Below are 15,258 nucleotides of genomic sequence, written 5' to 3' on the forward strand. Positions count from 1 at the left end.
AAGAATCCTTTAAACCCTAATGCCGACATTCCTGCATTGCCAAGTGGTGATAAGCCCACTTCTAGCTCACTTTTGAGAACATCTATGTCCGAAGTAATTCGAGAAGCTTTGCCAAAGGCGCTTCAAGAAGTTTTTAGAACTTATATGGTTTGCAGGTGAGATCGCTGAAAATGACTTATTAAATTTCTGCTTTTGTTGTTTAATATCCAGTGAACAGTGATTTTGGGTATTCATCTTAGTCACACAAATTGTTAGAGTCTGAGAGTAAGTAGGTGTCTGGCCATGGATTTCAAATAATTTTCACTTTTTTGGAATTTATGAAGTTGGAGTTGGTTATACTTTTTGCAAAGGAGAGAATAGAGCACTCTATTTGATGAAGACCGAGTTGGTAAATAGGTTTGGAGCACTTCTCCAAATTGTGATAAATTCGCATGGCTGAATGATTTCTTGCAGAAACCTGGGTCAATGAGGTGGTTTATTGACCTTGGTTTGATTGCTCTAAAATTGGCGATCATGTCTGGGCTTTCTAAAATTGCTTTTGCTCCCTCCAACTTCTGTCACCTGTTGTCTCCCTAATCTTGTCTCACTAATAAGTAATAACATCACCTTTTTAATGGCTTTTGATATTATCCTTTGGATCTTATGGAATGTGTAAATAGGTGGTTTTTTAATCTGCCCTGTAAGTCATTTACCTCTTAACACAATTCTTCCTGATTTCACCCTTCCTCTATTTGATTGTTTCATCCCATGTATGACCAGTTTTCTAGAAGGATGAGATGGTCTAGTTATAGGACACATTTCTTTGCTTTCAAATATTTTTATACGTTTGAGCAGTGTTGATCCATTGTCCCTCAAAGTCCTGTTTATGTTGACTTGTTAGTTGAGGTGAGTTGTGCGAGTATTTAGGTCCAAATTGTCCACTACGATTTAGAAGGAACAGAGCATTTTTGTTCTTCAAGAGAAAATGCGCATGACTTGTTTATTAGCATGATTTTCTCCATCTAAATTTGTGACCCCTAACAGATTGAGAATCCTCTGTTTACTTTTTGTCAGTTTCCAACAAATACGCCAAGGTCTGCGAAAACTTGGAGTTTCTAAGTCATATCCTCCAAAGGGAGCTCCAAGGAACGCTATAACTGCATCCGTTGATGTTTTTGATGCACCTCAAGAGGAGATACAGGCAGTGATTAATCAGGTTGCTGTAAACATCCATGGTGTCTATGTTTTGAAGTCGTCGCCAGATAATCCACAGTATGACACATTGAGGTTAGTAACCATTGCTATTATAAGTAAAACTGCTTGATGAACACCCTAGGCCTATGACTAATACATAATGTTGGTTCTCAGGAAAGTTGTAATTGATCTTTTTCTGGCTGAAGGACCGAGTGCCAAGCTAAAGAAAGCATCTGTAACTGAAGCTGCCAAGTTGCAACTGAATAGGGATATTACCAATGTTGAGTTTCTAAAGGTGAGTAGTTCTTTTCTTGTAATGAGAGTTAAGGAATATCTTCTTTTGACATTATTGTAGTTGATGTAGTGATTTCAATTTTGAATTAGTCAAGATGTTGTGAATCAAGATAACTCTGCAAGGCTATATGGGCTAGACGTGGTAAATAAGACTGATTCAGTTGATATTATTGGGCCGAGTAAAATGTTGGAGAGTTTTATTTGGGATCTAGGCCCAATTAGCTATTGTTAAAAAGGTCTAGGGATTAGAAAGAAGGGTTATGCAAAAATTATGTGAAGCTTTGGCTTTCTGATCCTCTCCTCTCCTCTCTATGGTCTAGTATCTCATCCCCTTCTAGTTACCTTCTTCTATGATAAGCTATCCGTAATTAGTGTGTTATTACTTTGGTGTGTGTATTATCCGCTGTAATTTGTATTCAGAGATAACTATAATTCTCAGTGTTTGTATTGGAAATCGGGTTTGTTATATTGGTGCTTTCATCCAGAGGTCTTCAATGGAGGACCAAATATCTCGAACAAATGAAGAATCGTGGTCGAAGGAACTCGCAGAAATTCGTTCAATGTTACAGTAGTTGATTACAACAAATAAACCTAGTCCAATGGAATTTCAACGATTTTGTGGTGAGAATCCAGAGCTATGGATTTCTCAGGCTGAACGCTACTTCGACTTCTATGAAATTGGAGAAAACCATAAGTTGTTTTTCGCCTCGTCCTATCTTGACGGAGCAGCTATGACGTGGTACCAATGGCTTTTCCAGAACAAACAATTGGTAGATTGGGAACACTTTACTGCGAAAGTGTTGATTCGCTTCCGTAAACGAAATCTCAAATCAATGAAAGGCCGCTTGCCCAATCACTGGCAGAACTATGGCGAGCAATCTGAATACCCAACCAAAACTGATGTGCACAAGGTGTTCGACTAAAGGTTAACTAGTTGCTGCCCCACAGTATTCGTTGAGACACAATCAGACACTCCAATTGAAATGGCAAGTGAAGCAGGTACAAATATTGAAAGTATCGCAGTTCAATTATTCAATGAACATCCCCAAAGTAAACTATCGGAGAGGTATGTTAATGCATTTTATCCTGATCCCGGCTCTAATGAACAACAAATTCATGAAATTGAGACCTTGGAAGGTGAAATTTCTGCGGACGAAGTGGTACCCAATGCGGAGTGTGGAAAATGTTTTGAGGGAGAAGAATGTGATGAAGGTGTTCTACTGGTGGTGAGTGTACCACAAATTTCTTTTTCAATGAATTTATATAGCCATTGCAAGGGATGTTCCACCATAGTTGTGGACGAGTTCAACGAAATCCTTAAGACATCAACTTGTCGTATTGCTAATACTTTTATTGATCCAATGTTTTCTAACTCAATTTCAATTCAACCTTGGTGCGACTACCTTTGTTGTCCCTATTCAGAGAATGGCATCAAATTTCTGTGTATGGGATCCCGGAATTAGTTTTGAGTTCCTGGTTCTAACATGTTTTGATAAGAGGCTTTTGAAGAAGTACTGGCCTACTGTTACCTTTGTCAAAAAAGAAGTACTGGCCTTCTTTTAGTTGCAGGGCAACCTCAAATCGTGGAAAAAGATCATTTTGGGCTCATGAGTGGAAAAAAAAAAAAAAGGGGACATATTCTTATTCAGTTGTCCATGATGGGTATGAGTACTTTCTGATGACTTTGAAAGTTTCTTTTAAATATAACACATCTGGATTTCTATTTGAAGCCAGGTATGCACCCTCAAATTCTGAGAAATATCCACTGGGAGGCATCATTTCTGCCATTCAAAATGCCTTTCATGCAACTCCAGAGTTGATACGCTTAGGTGATGCAGATGCATATTATGTGATCATTGTAGGCTTGGTCGATCAAGTCTGGTGCAGATTCATATATTTTTTGTTAATATGTCAAATGTTCCTCGTGTTGCTGCCAGTAATAATGTTTCTAAGGTTGAAAGAATTTTATATGGAAGTTTGAGTGATATCATCGGGTGCCTTACTCATTTGCACATATATGAAATTATTATATATCTTTGTCACGTAATCTTGTGCAAAGTTATCAATGATCAGAAGGTAAGCAAGACTGATGAAGTCAATTCTGGAATCCTCCAAGCTGCCAACCAAATCTTGATACTGTTCGTTAAGGTTTTCACCGGTAACAGCCCAAAAAAATTTATAGTACTCCAGGTTATCGGATGAAGTTTATTGACATGAACCTTGAGGACAAGGTTCTTTTGCGGGACGGGAGTATTGTTGTGAATCAAGATAACTCTATAAGGCTATATGGGCTAGACGTGGTAAATAAGACTGATTCAGTTGATATTATTGGGCCGAGTAAAATGTTGGAGAGTTTTATTTGGGATCTAGGCCCAATTAGCTATTGTTAAAAAGGTCTAGGGATTAGAAAGAAGGGTTATGCAAAAATTATGTGAAGCTTTGACTTTCTGATCCTCTCCTCTCCTCTCTATGGTCTAGTATCTCACCCCCTTCTAGTTACCTTCTTCTATGATAAGCTATCCGTAATTAGTGTGTTATTACTTTGGTGTGTGTATTATCCACTGTAATTTGTATTCAGAGATAACTATAATTATCAGTGTTTGTATTGGAAATCGGGTTTGTTACACAATCAATGAAATACACCTACTTCGGTTTATTTAAATACTTGCAAGTAATTTGTCTTTGAGGGCATGTTTTGGGGGTCCTTAAAAATAGCGTTTCTCTACATCTCACACTTTTCCGTACTTAAAACCTAATGTTGTGTGGCAACATCACGAAACCGTAGTACAACTAGTTGTGCTCTATCTTACCCAAGTCTACATTGACTCCTACTGATTGTAGGTCTTTGAGCCACCTTCTCTTAGTAATTGTAGGTCTACACTTTTAGTGTTTTCAATCACCAGAATGTACATATGAACTGATAAGTTGCATGGTAAAGAAGCGTTGGACAGAGTTGCAAGAAAAGGGGATGTCAATAAAGGTGTTGCTTATTTGATAACTATAGATTGGTGGGCACAGTTGGTTTGCTTTAGGAATGCCACTTAGAAGAAGGGTCATGCAGATTGGAAGCATTTTCCTGTTGAAACAAAAACAAAGGGTTTTTTCCTGCTAGTTGAAAAGAATTTCCTTTTTCATTTTCCATGGAGTTTCAAGAACTTTTATTTCCTTTCGCCATCTTTTTATTATTGGATCTATAGTTTGGTAAGTTGCCTGGAATTTTGTATTATGAAAGAACTCCAGTGTGAAATTTTGTCGTCGGTCATATTGCAATGGTTTTTCTGAAATTTGTGCAGAAGCTTCATTGCTTTTGTCTAATTCCTGATATATTATAGAAGACTTCCTGAATGGTAAACAATTTTCTATGCTTCTGCAGGTTATGAAGGAACTGTCATTCAGAAAAATTAGCATGGGTTTTGAGAAGTGGCGACGGCAAGCCTGAATAGTCTGCTACCTTTAAATCATGTTGTACAGGTCATGGAAAGTAAGTACATGTTAGTTGCGGAAATTCTCAATAACAAGCAGGAAGAAAGCTTTGCTTGAGGCTTCCCTTTACTCATAATTGTTTAGTTTTTGGGTTATACGAGTTGAGCTCGTTGGTAGGAAACGTTTTGCATTGCAAATCTAGTAGAAAATTTAGGAGATATTACTTTATCAGAAGATATTGTAGAGATTTACTTCTTTCCTTTAGTCACTCAAGGAGTTCTAAGTTGGTTCTAGTTTTATGATGGCCAATGATGCATGTGCATTGAGAAGATTTAAATAGATCATGCATCTAGGCATTTGGGAGAAATCAAGTGCTTCTGGCCTCTGGGGAGTAACAGAAATCAGGAAGAGTGTACATAATTGTGTAGAATATATGGCACCGAATGGGGTGGCCTAGTGGTCAATGAAGTGGTTGAGAACCCTAAGGTCTCAGGTTTAAAACTTAGCGGACACAAAAAATACTAGGTGATTGTTCCTATCTGTCCTAGTCATGGTGGATAGAATTACTTAGTACCTATTGATGGTGGGAGGTGGTTGATGTCTCATGGAATTATAGTAGACTTTTATTTTTTAACATATCATGGTAAAATTTGCCGATCAAGCTCCGTCGAGGGACAACACTCGGCCTCTCCGTTTCAGAAAGAGTGGTCTAATTTGACTTGGCATAGAGTTTAAGAAAATAAAGAAGATTTTTACATCTTGTGGTCTTAAATTAAAGTTATGTCAAATGTACGAAATTACCCATTAATCTTGTTGTCTTAAACATGCCACATGGAAAAGTGAAATTAAAATATTATCAAAAAAGAAAGAGATCATTCTTTTTGAAACAAATTAAAATGAAAAGGAGGTCATTCTTTTTAAAACAGAGGGAGTATGTTATAAGGTTATTTTTATCAGAATATATTCACTATAAATAGATAATACAAATTTATGGATGTTTCTAATAGATTTTAAAATTTATGGGTGTAAATAATATTTTTTTAAAATAGTCAAATAGTCTTGAGAAAACTTGGGTCAAACACATAGGGTAATTTTATCAAAAACTTATTCCAAATATTATTTGCTAATTTTTCTACATCTAAGTCTTGATAAACAAAATTATCCGGCTGTCCCATCAAAAGCAAAAGCCCTACTAAAGTCTCTTTTTTCTCATTTAAAATAGTGTTACTTTTTACTGCTAATCAGTAATTATAGCACAGAAATCTAAGTTACAAATGATGGGAGCAAATATAAGAGTCCAACTTCTTGGCATTTGAGCAAATGGTCACACATTATAAAATACTTACAAATTAATTATTTTACACATTAACACATTCAACACACAAAATGTGACCGTTACAGGTTCCACATATATATACTTCTTCATTCACTCTTTAACATTCTTCTCTACTTCCACACATATTCTCTGTTATGAATCAGTCCCAGCCCAATAGGGATACCAACAAGGATTTCACACAAATAGATATTGGGCCAAGTAAAAGCAATCGGGCCAGGCCTTTACAAAGGATTGTTTGGGATCCAGGCCCATTTACACTTTGTTAAAAAGGGCAAATGAGTTGGAAAGAAGGATTATGCAAATTGTTGAGAAAATATCAAGTCCTCTCATCCCCTTTCTATGGGTTCTTCTTCCCATCCCTTTCTTGTACTTGTGTCCTTCCAATTCTATTTAGTTCTTAAATTCCTTTGTAATTTCAATTACGATTTAGTGAACTAGACTTGTTGATTGTTTGGATTTGAATTGAGTGGTCTTGTTATTGGGTTTGTTACATTGGTGCTTTCATTGATGTACTCTAATGGAAATGGTGATATTGGATCGATTCAGTGGCACCGGCAATCCAGAGGGTTGGCTTTATCGAGCGGAGAGGTACTTCGCCTTCCTTGGCTTTGCTGAGGAGTATTGGCTACCTCTTCCTTCCTTCTACCTTGAGGGTGAAGCTCTAACATGGTNCTTTCATTGATGTACTCTAATGGAAGTGGTGATATTGGATCGATTCAGTGGCACCGGCAATCCAGAGGGCTGGCTTTATCGAGCGGAGAGGTACTTCGCCTTCCTTGGCTTTGCTGAGGAGTATTGGCTACCTCTTCCTTCCTTCTACCTTGAGGGTGAAGCTCTAACATGGTTCAATTGGTTGTTTCGCAACAAGCAGTTTTTCGATTGGATGCATTTCAAGGAGAAATTTATTCAACATTTTAGCCACCAAACCAAAGTATATCCAGTGGTGCGGACAACTGTTCCAAGAAATTTTCAGACGTCATTTGCATTTAGGTCTGCCTATGAAACTCAAACCTCGAAAGAAGACCATGTGTTTGATAAATTGTCTGATACGGTAGATTCTTTGGTACATGAACCTTCTGTCGTGACCAAGGTTCCAGAGTTTGCTGAAATCTCATATACAACACCGTTCCCCACCATCCATGATCCTAATGCTAGTTTCCATGATGAAGAGCCCTCTGCCCTTGTAGGTTTAAAGGTGTCCGACACAAGCATCCGCAGTGACAGTTTGCAACCTGAAGTAACCATCCAAGTGCTCGATGAAAGTTCTCACGACATTAAATTAAAGGAGGTAAGGTCAATTGCACCCCGAGTATCACTCCTAGTTCCTTTTGATGGTCCAGAAGTTGTTAGGCCAAATGAACATCTCGAACGAGATATGTCAATGAGGTATGCATATGTTAACTCTCTTGCTAGTGGCTCTCCTAAATTCAAAACTGATTCGGAGACCTTCGTAAACTGGTATCTTTTTGATTTGTTCATGGAATTTGTGGGTAATGAAAATCTGTATCTCAAAATCTCGACAAGTTCAATACATTCTGTTAAAATACTCCCTGACACTGAAAATGGAAAATCCACCAGGGCGTTCAATGATCAAAATATTTCAAGCCAATTTCCATTGGTTCCTGCTGCTAATTTATTTATTATAATCATGCCTGTGATTGCAATGGACCTTTGTGTATGGGATCTAGGAATATGTTTCGAGTTCATGGCTCTAACAGATTTTATAGAGAACGCAAAGGAATTATTATTGTTGGGCTGTCCTTGAAAGTTTTTCTTAAATGTAGATTCAAACTCTATGAGTAGAGTGTGGGATCCGGGACAAACATGGTGTGTGCATTGCTACTTCTCTAATGGGTCATGTGTTATGTATAACTACATTGCATTCACATGTCCTTCAATCGCATATGAACTAGTCGTTGAGGAATATTATTATGTAAACTATGACGTTTTGGCGGACAACTTCAAGCAAACATCAGTTTTGCGTCCCGATGTCAGCACTAGTTTTGACGGGAAAACAGAGAGTTGCTACCTAGTGCTTGTTAGAAAGAATCATATTGCATTACTTAGTTCTACTATAGGGCTTCAGAACTTTGATGCTCATTTTAATGTGCTCCCAATTGGCATCACTGGCCCCATGAAAGTTTTTGGAAGACATAGTGTTGCGCACGAAGTACTATCTATTTCTGCCCATCACTGGTCCGTGAAGATTTGTTTACATGGACTTTTCCATAATTGGTTTGCTGGAAGAACTCATTGGTTTGTTTTTGTTGATTATTAATGGTGATGTTGTGGGAAGTTCAACTAAATTGTCCATTTAAACAAATGGATTTCTGGGCAGCGGCGGGAGGATAATGACAAATGCCTAGGCATAACAATGTGTCATGGAGGGGAAATTCTGGGCTGCAAGATGGTTCTTACTATGCTAAGCTGGAGTGTGAGTGCGCATCTTGCAAATTATAAAGTTGTTGAACTAAATCATGTCGGGGATGTTATCAAAGCAGCCTTCATTATGATGTCCATTCTAAGGATATTGTGGCCTAGGAGACATTTAGAGAAACTACAAGATTTTTCCTGTCACAACCATGTCCAACAGGCAGTAAACTGTGTTGACACAATATACAAAGCTTGGTATGAAGCTCTTGATTTTTCTCACAAAGGACTTGCAGGTGTTTGCCATCAAATGCACTTCGTCCATCTTAAAGTCAATGTAACTGCACCTAGATTACCAATGTTTTTGTTGGCGAGATCTCTTGACTTGAACCTTGAGGACAAGGTTCTTATTGACGACGGGAGTATTGTTATGAACCAGCCCCAGCCAATAGGGATACCAACAAGGATATCACACAAATAGATATTGGGCCAAGTAAAAGCAATCGGGCCAGGCCTTCACAAAGGATTGTTTGGGATCCAGGCCCATTTACACTTTGTTAAAAAGGGCAAATGAGTTGGAAAGAAGGGTTATGCAAATTGTGAAGAAGTTGTCTGTTACTCTCATCTTTTATCTTGTTCTGTATCTCATCTCTATCTTCTTCTTCTTAATTGTTCTTCATTACCAGTTGCTATTTTCTTGTAATTGTGATTGCAATACTACAAAAGTTCCCTTGGTTATTATTGAGTTTGTTACATGAAGGTTATGCAATTAAGTTATGACCATTTACCATGCCACCTGAAGCCGTTGTTGCTTTACTTCGCAAGATCTCAAAAGAACAAACGAACTACGGTCTCTAAGTTAAAGCAGTTGTGGATGGCCGAAGGGTTTGTGGATCATGATATTCGATCCAAGAGTAGTTTAGAGGAAGCAACTCAAAGTTACTTGGATGCTTTAGTTTCCAGTAGCCTGATAATGGTGGATCAAATCCCCCCCAAAAAATATACGCCTTTTTCTGTTAGGCTCAAGGTTTGCTATGTGCATGATGTTGTGCACGATTTTTGTTCAGAAAAATCTAAAAAGGCAAAGTTTTTCAAGTTAATGAATCCAGGTGCTTGATTTCATGCTTCGGATTTCCTACACCGTCGTCTAACCATTCATTCTGACGGCCAACTCCACAAAAGTTGTGTTTTGTTCAATTCTAAAAAGTGTTCAGCTGGTAGTAAGCATCTCATATCTTTGAAAGTTAGCGGTTTGAATCTTGACTCCAGTTATATCTGTCATACAAGACCCTTTGGACTTGTTAGAGTGTTGCAACTGGATAACATCTTGCTGAACGATTCTTTAACGGAAGAAATAGGCTCCCTATTTCATTTGAGGTTCTTAAGGATTCGAACTCGAGATGTAAAAGCTATCCCAGTGTCGTGGTTGAACCTCCAGAATCTGGAAACTCTGTTCATCCAAACTGGATATTCCACCATGGTATTACTGCCCAGAATATTCAAACTGTCAAAGCTGAAACATGTGAAAATTGACTTTTGTTCTTTCTTTGAAGAGGAAGAGGAAATGGATGCGGACGATATTATGCATGAACCAAAGTTAGAAGACTTGACAACCTTATCTCAAGTTAATATCTCATATACTGAAGCCATGAGTGATGTTCTGGAGAAGTTCCCGAATCTTCAGCACCTCCATTGCTGCATCAAGGAACCGATAGATCCTCTTACAAACGGTGATTGGTTTCCCAAGTTTGATGTCCTTAATAAACTTGAATCACTCGTTGTAATGAACATGAGTGTTGGCTCTCCCGAGTTAACAGACAAAATCCGACAACCCAATGAATATTACTTCCCTAACAGCTTGAAAGAGTTACGGTTGTGTGATTTTCTCCTGAGACCTGATTTGTTGTCATTAATCGCGGCATTGCCTGAGCTTGAAATTCTGGAGTTTATTGACTGTGAATTCGTAGAGGACAAGTGGGACGCAAGTGAGGACATCTATCAAAGTCTTAAGACTTTTTCTATGCGAATGGCCAATCATTCGGAATGGCAAGTTGATATGGAAACCTTTCCCAAGCTTGAGGAATTAAGATTAGAACATTGTCACAAGCTTACGGAGCTTGTAGATTCAGCCATTGAGATTAAGAAACAGATAATAGATTTCACAGGAGATTACAGACTTCATGTCCATATAGAAGATGAAGAAGAAGATGAAGAAGAGGTAATTAATTCTTACATCTTCACCCCTTCATACATATATACTTCATTTAATTTGACATACTATATATAATTTGCAGAATGCCCAAAGGACTCAGGGATAGAACAACAATGAAGAAAGAAACAACGCAACGAATGCGTTTGCAGTCTCACTTCATCTGATTACTGCTTCCAATAAACAAACTTGTTACTGGTTTTTTTCATTGCTGGTTCTGGACATATTTTAATTTAATGTGTTGTGTGTTTTCTATCCTGTTTTTTGTTAGTTATGAATCTTATTTCGTTTGTAATCTCTCATATAAGATTCTAGTTTTTCAATTGGAAGGTTTCAATGCCAAATTGTGAATCAATATATGCCCCATTTGGCCTGAATCTGATGAAGAACAGTCATCAATGCCAAAATGTTCCTTTACAATTCTCCCGTAGATATACAAATACAATCATTGATACATGCATATATTAACCAACAGATATACAAATACAATTCGCTTCTCTCCTTTCGCTCTCACTTGCCTCTCTCCTCTCTTTGCCCTCTCTTTCGCTCTCGCTTGCCTCTCTCCTTGCTCTTCCCTCTCTCCTAGCTCTCCCAATCGTCTCTCTGCCCTTTTAACATGTAGCTACGAATCATAATTAAACAAATTATAACTATTTTTTCTAATTATGTTTCTAGTCTTTTCTATTCTTGAAATTTCCTCTTTATTTATAGTCAACGAAGGATCGTATGAACATGTGTTTATTGTACTTTATTAGAAAAGTTGCAGCTCTTAAGAAAAGTCACAACCCTTTAATGTAAAAATGTGTTTGCTTTCCGTATAATATAATTAAGGAGCTCATAACTTTAAGTTAATATAGATATAGATAGATATAGATAATAAAGTAACATCAGCATGCCATTTTTTTCCTTAACATTTTTCTGACTTGATACTTCAGATTTTGTTTCAACGTTTCTAGCTTGTAAATATCTTTATTATCACTTATAAATTATAAATTGAAATTAAAAAAAATTAACCTTTCAAATTTTTTAAATGTAAAAATAAAAATATTTTAATTAATAGTCATAAAATTTAAAACAGAATACAAAATGAAATCTCCTACTCCCGCCGTCCCATTTTATGTGGCACCATTTCCTTTTTTGTCGGTTTCAAAAAGAATGTCACATTTTCTTATATGGTAAGTATTTAAAGGTATAATTTCTCTTTTATCTTTGTTGGTCCCACTTAATCTTAAAGATAGTACTTCAATATATTTCTGAGGAGAGAGAAAAGTGAGTTTACTTTTTAATATGACTATTTTTTAAAAAGGTAATTTGGTAAACATTTCAAAGTGTTCATTTATTTCTTAAATTATGTGCTCGATCAAATGTTGCCACATAAAATAGGACGGAGGGAGTATTTTTTTCGTCAATGATCCACTAGCAAATATTTTAATGGGCTGTCGGAAATTATATAGAAAGACTTGGCTTTAATAATTCAAATTGATAGTAAACTTAAACTAATCCATTTCAGATCTAAACTTTTGATAAACTAATTGACAGTTCACATTTGCAGATCTAACAATCAGTGAATTAGGTTCTTCAACATTTGCTTCTTGTAAATCTGCAACAAGGCAAACTACCATTTGAGAGGAATTATATATTAGCTTGGAAATAAAGAAAAAGGTATAATATAATGCTTTTCTAGTTTTCATTTTACATGTATTTTTGTTATTCACTTGATTTGAATGAAACATACATAACAAGAACTAGAAAACTAATTGGCTTAGTCATCGACAGCCACTTAAAGTTATTCGCATAATTCACTTAAACATCTCAATTGGGGCTTCAACTAATCTATTTCAGGTCTAGACTTTTGATAAACTAATTGAAAGTTCACATTTGCAGATCTAACAATAAGTGAATTAGGTTCTTCAACATTTGCTGCTTGCTTTTGTTGACTCAATTTTCTCAATATAAGTGTTGTAAATCTGCAACAAGGCAAACTACCATTTGAGAGGAATTATTAGCTTGGAAGGAAGTAAACAAAAAGGTATAATATAATGTTTTTTCTAGTTTTCATTTTACATGTATTTTTTATTTGAAAGAAACATACATAATAAGAATTAGAAAAATGATTTATACTTTTTAATTGATAATTATAGAATATATAGAATGATTTGATAATTTAAGATCAGTCTCCAACCCTCTTCCCTTCCCTTTTTACACTGTTTTTCATTCAATTTTCTCATGTTTAGTAAGTACGAAAGTCGAAATCCTTTGTACCAACCACACCCATATAGGGTCCAAGCTTGTAAAGGAAGATTAAGGTCACTAATCATGATATGAAGAAGACCGTAGTTTATATAGATATATATCTTGGTTGGCACTACAATTAAGATTTTAATATATCATGATATTGGAAACACTTTAATATAGTGTATGTTCAGGAGGAAGTATTTATATTTTTTTAATGTTTTCATGTTCGATTACTTAACTATTTAGAAAATATATCAAACACACATAAAAAATAAAATAACAAACCCACCTAATAGTTAAAAAAAAATAAACATTTTCAGAAAATAATTTCTTTCATACCAAACACACTCATGGTTTGTGTAAATTTAGATCTCGTCTCTCTAGTACTTCCTCCATTTCATATTAAGTAAAGAATTTAGATTTTTTTCATTGTTTAGAATAATTGAATTGTTCATAATTCAAAAAGGATGTTTGATTTTTTTTCCATATTGACCCTTTTATTTATTGGAGTTTTATATTTTCTAGGAGATAAATTGCACTACTTACAAAGTTATATTTATGATTTCTCAAATGATAATAGTGGAAATTATGATTTAAATTAAATTATGTTCTTAAATGTTTTGCTTAATATGTGTGCATTGTCTCACAAATTCAGTTAATATGGAATAAATGGAGTATACGTTATGGTCCAAATTCTTGAAAATTTATTAGTGCGTGTACTTGTGCGCCACTCTGAGTACCTTATCAAATCTAATCAACGTAAAATAGTATATATTTTGACATGCTATTTGTTACTTTCACCAATTCATGTATTTACTTAAAACAGTAAATTACTAGGTATAATTATAAGTCAAAACCTATAAACTTAATAATTAACCTTCTTAACTCTTGCTTCTTGCATGTCCCTTTACTTGTGCATGTGATTACTATCTTCTAATTTTTATCCTAATTAAATATGCATGTGATCATAAGTTGAAAAATCAATTCTTTAGAAATTGAAGGCTGGTGCGAGGTTGGAGATTCAATGGAAAAAGAAGTAAAGCCATCGGTATGTCTATCAATACAAATTTTACGTACTCCAAATTAGTAGTAATTAAGTTTTACATATAAATTAGGGATAAGGGTCTGAAAAATACCTCAACTTTGGTCGGATTTGTTGTTGCGATACTAAACTTTCATAAGGACCTATTACCTTCCTAGACTATTTAATACCGTATTTTTTACCTCCTGAACTATTTAATATTGTATTTTAAAGGTATATATGTGCCCACGTGACACATTACTATTTATAATTTTGCATTATTTTTTATGTCCACGTGGGCAAATATATATGTTTAAAATACGGTATTAAATAGTCTAGAGAGGTAATAGGTCCTCAGGAAAGTTTAGTATCGCAACAGCAAATCCAACCAAAGTTGAGATATTTTTCAGACCCTTATATCCCTATAAATTATTCTTATTTTTCTAGCAATTATTAGTTTTACATAATTTTGTAACAATTATTTTGAGAATGTGTGTTGCATGTTTGGCCCCTATGACGTATTAAGATTATTTTTTTAAAAAAATTACTTATGCTAAAATCTTTAAACAACATTCAATAATCATAGTAACAAATTAAAACAATGATAACATCATATGATATGTTAATATTGTCTAAGGGGTTAGATAATATACTTGAGCTGATAAAATCCCATAAAATAACAAACTAATGATTACTATGTGTATATATTCTCTTATTATATAAGAGGGAGTTTATGATTGGACATTGTAATGTCCAATCATAAACTCCCTATATAATATATAATATAATAAATCATTTTTTCTATTATATAATATATATTTATTCTCTTATTATATAAAGGAGTTTATATAATATATAATAATATAATATAGTAAATCATTTACAAATGACTTAAAATATTTCATATTTAAAGGATATATAATAAAATAGGTTCACTCTCAAAATTCTATCCGGGTCACATATATTGGGACAGAAAAAATAACATATATCATTTTAAAATTACCAAAAAAGTATTATAAATAATAATAATTAACAACTTAAAATATCTTAAAGACATTTTAAAAGGGTTAATTTTGTAATTGTAATTTCTACTATATAATAAAAGGGAGTTTATATAATATATATTCTACTATTATATAATATCATAATAAAACCCCTTTTATTATATAGTAGAAATAAATATAATATATATATATA

The 15,258-nt window shown here is 34.9% G+C and overlaps 1 long non-coding RNA gene and 2 pseudogenes across 1 annotated transcript in view; all 3 read left to right on the forward strand.

Annotated features, from left to right (window-relative positions):
* LOC125856257 (putative late blight resistance protein homolog R1A-3) overlaps positions 1-15,258 on the forward strand; it is a 41,498-nt pseudogene that overhangs the window by 16,693 nt on the left and 9,547 nt on the right.
* LOC125856367 (uncharacterized) lies at positions 1,705-2,985 on the forward strand (annotated as a pseudogene).
* The window catches only part of LOC125856372 (uncharacterized), an 8,064-nt gene continuing 5,471 nt past the window's right edge, over positions 12,666-15,258 (forward strand). The window contains exons 1-2 of the long non-coding RNA XR_007445517.1: positions 12,666-12,834; positions 14,013-14,088. This is a non-coding gene — a long non-coding RNA (uncharacterized LOC125856372). The remainder of the gene's footprint in view (positions 12,835-14,012; positions 14,089-15,258) is intronic.

The sequence above is a fragment of the Solanum stenotomum genome, chromosome 2 (assembly GCF_019186545.1).
Source record: "Solanum stenotomum isolate F172 chromosome 2, ASM1918654v1, whole genome shotgun sequence".
NCBI lineage: Eukaryota > Viridiplantae > Streptophyta > Magnoliopsida > Solanales > Solanaceae > Solanum > Solanum stenotomum.